General features: G+C 35.5%; 1 protein-coding gene across 1 annotated transcript in view; it reads right to left on the bottom strand.

Annotated features, from left to right (window-relative positions):
• Positions 1–1,616, bottom strand: part of LOC121384152 (atrial natriuretic peptide-converting enzyme-like) — a 30,537-nt gene extending 28,921 nt beyond the window's left edge. The window contains exon 1 of the mRNA XM_041514406.1: positions 1,328–1,616. The gene's annotated coding sequence lies outside the window, so the exon portion shown is untranslated. The remainder of the gene's footprint in view (positions 1–1,327) is intronic.
• Positions 1,617–4,940: the final 3,324 nt, after the last annotated feature.

Genomic DNA, 4,940 nt, shown 5'->3' with positions numbered 1-4,940 from the left:
TACACTTAAAATACACTTCATGGGAGCAAACTAAGTGATTATTTTAAAAAAAGATTTGATCTGGAGACCTAAAGATATGTTTAACAAGCTTATTGTTATGTATAAATGAGAACAGAAGGCACAATAGTGACAAAAATTTTAATTATGGCTTTGGTAAAAAAAATCTTCAAAGTAAAAAAAGTTTTCCCCTAAAACTACAAATTTGTCTAAAATATGACTTAGCACCCTATAAATATGCCAAAAGGACAATAAAAATCAAGGTCTTTAAAAAAGTTAAGCTATCAGAAGTACACACATGAAACATTAACTATGTTTATAGAAGTTAAAGACATTATCCCAATATTGGCACATGTTATTTTTAATATAAAAAATAAATTGCTATTAAAATCTAAGTTCAGACTGCCTAGATATATTAACATATTTAAGAGCAGTTGTATATGGCAAGTCAAACACCATGTAAATAAGAACATTCAAATCTGTATAGTATGAATTATAGGCCAAAACCAACTTTTCCTCAGTGCTAATTTTTGTTCAAACTCCATTCAGGGCTATGTACAGTAATTATTGTCAAGGTCAAGGTCATTGTGAACTTGCATGGCCGAGTGACGGCTAATTAATCAAATAGTGTAGTTTAATTTAATTAAATCACAAAAATCATAATCTTTTTTATTATGCACTGAATATGTGCTATAGGTTGGACTATACCAATTCAAATCCCATAGGCGACCATGTTAACGTTTGTGTTTAAAAAACACTATATGCAATATATCAACCAAACTGTGACCCATAAATATCAGTACTACAACCCCTACCTCAAAGTATTAACTGCAGAAAATGGTACCTTTCATGGCTCATTTTCGGTATAACCAGATGTTTCTGCAACACCCCTAGTTTCGCACAAAATTTTAGTACTTTTTTTTACAGGTACCCCATACATGTTCCAAGCACAAGGCTACTTGACACGGTGGTACTACATCAAATAAAATTGCATACATTTTTAGCCCAGATGAAACTAATTGTTTTTACAACCAACACACTCACATTTATAACCAATCACAGGACTTGTGGTGTTAACTTCTCTATCAAAAGTTCGGTACACCTCGAACTTCGACCCAGCCGGAAATTAATTGGTATAGTGCAACCTATACCCATGTCCCAAAAGGTCAATGCACAATATTACAAAAACGCATGGGCAAAATATAGCCAGAAGGCTTACCATTAAACATACATATTGTTTTAATTCATCACCATTTCCTGGAAGTGAATATGTGAACCATAACGTGTCACAATTAGGAACTATAGTGGACCGTGATGAATGAACTCTTACCCGGAAGTGATCTGTGTAGTTAGACGTAAGCAAAGATGGAGTCAATGCATCTATACAGTTGAATAGTCTTCTAATTCACTCTACATGTAACGCGAATTTTGATTTGTTAATCAAATCCATTTGCGACAGTATAACGAGCATCTACCTATCGGAAATTTGGGGATTCCCCAAGAGCCTATTTGCATATTCATTTTCTATGTCTCGCTGTTTAGTTGGATGTCATCACTTTTGAAATACCAATGTTGAATCTTTTTCTGAAGCAAAATGCGTGCTCCTCTAAATTTTATGACATAAATGTTGTTTATAAACGTTTGTGTGACGTCATATGTGTGACGTCATATGTGTGACGCTGAAATGAATGGGAAGTAAGTAACGGCAACTATGCTGAATTATAAATCTTTGTTATGGAGACCCCTGTGCGTGCTATACACTCATCGTGGTACAGGAGTGTAACATTTTCTTTGAATACAGCACAACTCCCTTTTTGGGGCACCTTTTTGGCCGTGAGGTGCATACCGTAATGCTAGATGATGGGATCCTGGTGGTTGAGTTGGGGGCATATCTATGAATATGTTTTCTGGCAATACTCCACTCTGGCCTGGTGTACAGCCAGACGGGTGGTCAGGGAGGCAAATATAGCTCGTTACTGTTGGAATGTTTGATTGCGAGGCATTTATCGTGTCCTCTAAAGTCTACCACATTGTGCAATTTACCATTAAAAGTTACGCCTCACACCTCCCTCAATTCATCGATGGGGGTAATCCGGTCAAGAGACCTGGAAGGAGTCACTGCAAATTAAATAACTGAAAACTTATCATCGCAGGGTGTGACATCGGTGAAAAGGATTAAGATTCGACGGAACAATGAGTTCTTTCCTCAATCAGTTAAAGCCAGATATCTCAGTATATCTGTTGTGCCATTTATACCCAATCCCTTATGCTGTTTTAAGTGTCAGACGTTTGGCCATGGTCAATCTACATGTCGAAACAAGCTGACATATGCTCGTTGTGGTCAGTTTTTAATCCTAAAGATCTTCAAGACCTTATTAACCAGCTCCCTAGTCCCTTTATTATTAATATGGGAAATTTTAATGGTAACCACACTTTGTTGGGATGTGAGGATGTAAATATCAGAGGTAAACAGTTCGATGATTTAATTCTTCATGATGACTGAATCTTACTTCACGATAAAAGTCATAGATATTTTCATTCTGCAAGCGATTCTTTCACTTCAATAGACTTAACCCTTTGTAGTCCTTCACATTTTGTTGATTTGTCCTGGAAAGTTGGTCCAGACCCTTGTGGTAGTGACCACTTTCCTATTATTTTGGATAATGATGCACCTGCATCCCATGAAAGGGTTCAAATATGGATTTTGGCGAAGGCAAATTGCGGTCTGTTTCAGCATCTGTGCAGCACTCGTCTGCAACAATTTGTTATTACTGATGCTGATGAAAATGCTGAAGTGTACAACAGCCCATTTTCAATGGAGGAATTGTAGGATGCTCTTCGTAGAGACCATGATACGTCAGTAGGAGCAGATGAAATTGATTATCAGTTATTAAAGCATTTACCTCAATCATCTTTGATGGTTCTTTTAAATATTTTAATGACATCTGGTCTGGTGCTTATATAAAAATGTTAAGAGTCTAGACTCGAGAATCTAATACAGTCTGAGTCATGGTAACGCCATACAAATTGCATGCGTGTAACGTCATTTGTAATTGAGTCTGGATTCTAAAACTTTTCAAAGTACCGGTGTAGCATTTAATTTGCACTCCCCAAGAATATGCACTCCCCAGTCATTATTATACGTATAATTTGCACTCCCCCAGTTACTATTATACGTATAATACGCACTCCCCTTGAATTATTTGCACTCCCCCAGTTAGTATACATATAATATGCACTCTCCACTACTATGTTCGTCCGTCCACATATAGTTTTCCGGATGTTTTTCCCCCAATGCCTCGAGATAATGAGCTGAAATTTTGTATATAACTTTATCATGTACTGTTACAGATCAAGTTTGGCTTTTGTGGCGATTTGCCTATTTTCTTTACAGAGATATGGTCCCTGCTTTTAGAAGATATGAAACTTAAGTTTTCCGGACTTTGTTTTTGCAATGCCTCGAGGTATTGAGCTGTATTCTGGTGTTCAGCTTTACAGATCAAGTTTGACTTTCATTACGATTTACCCATTTTTCACCCAGTGATGGCCCTGTAATTTAGGCGATGTGAAAATGTGTTTACCGGAGTTTGTTTTTACAATGAATGTGGGGTGTATATTATAAGTAAAATAATGACTGGAGAGTGCACATTATATGTGTAGTAATCTATGGGTAGTACAGATGGTGTGTATAGTAATGCATAAGTAGTGTAGGTTATATGTATAATAATGAATGTGGAGTGTATCGTATTATAGTTTATGGGTAGTATAGAATATGGATCTAATAATGAAAGTAGAGTAGATTATGTGTATAGTAATGAATGGTGAGTGTATATTATATGTATAATAATTAATGGGTAGTACAGATGGTGTGTATAGTAATGAATAATTAGTGTAGGTTATATTGTAATAACGAATGTGGAGTGTAATGTATATTATAATGAATTGGGAGTATATGTTATATTTATAATAATGAACGGGGAGTGGAGATTATATGTATAATAATGAATGTGATGTGTATATTACATGTATTAATATGTATAATAATAGACGTACATTATATGCATAATAATGGATGTAGTGTAGTGTATATGTATATTAATGAATGTAGATTGTCGATTATGTGTATAACAATTGATGGGGAGCATAGATTACACTATAATAACGAATGGGTAGTGCAGTTGACGTGTATATCAATGATAGGTGTAGTGTAGTTTATATGTATAATAACGAATGAGGAGTGCAGATTATATGTATAGTAATGAATGGGCATGTATATTATACGTATACTAATGCATGGGCAGTGTATATTATACGTATAATAATGAATGGGTAGTGCAGGCGGTGTGTATAGTAATAAATAAGTAATGTATTTTATATGTATGATAACCAATGGGGAGTGCGGATTATATGTATAGTAATGAATGAGTGTATATTATACGTATAGTAATGAATGGGGAGTGCAGATTATATGTATAGTAATGAATGGGGAGTGTAGGCTATATGTATAATAATGAGTGGAGACTGCAGATTATATGTATAGTAATGAATGGGGAGTGTAGGCTATATGTATAATAATGAGTGGAGACTGCAGATTATATGTATAGTAATGAATGGGAGTGTAGGTTATATGTATAGTAATGCATTTTTAATATCCACCATCCCACAGACATGATGATAGCACATATCACGGGCTTTGATTTACGTCGTGATGTACTTGCTAGAACGAGAAATGGCCGATAGGTCCCACCGACGCGGGTCGATCCTAGACCGACCTCGCATCAGGCGAGCGTTTTACCAGTCCAGAATTAAATTATCTTATTCGATCATCATTTGTTTTGTTAAGTAAAACAATTGTCCATCTTCATTGGAAAATCGTTTGCAATGTCGTCTAAAATTCACTTTTCTTCCTTTGTCTTTCATATCGTACCTGTAACTTAATTCCT

This window comes from Gigantopelta aegis, chromosome 10 (assembly GCF_016097555.1).
Source record: "Gigantopelta aegis isolate Gae_Host chromosome 10, Gae_host_genome, whole genome shotgun sequence".
NCBI lineage: Eukaryota > Metazoa > Mollusca > Gastropoda > Neomphalida > Peltospiridae > Gigantopelta > Gigantopelta aegis.
The sequence above is the reverse complement of the archived record's forward strand: the minus strand, read 5'-3'. Positions and strand labels throughout refer to the sequence as shown.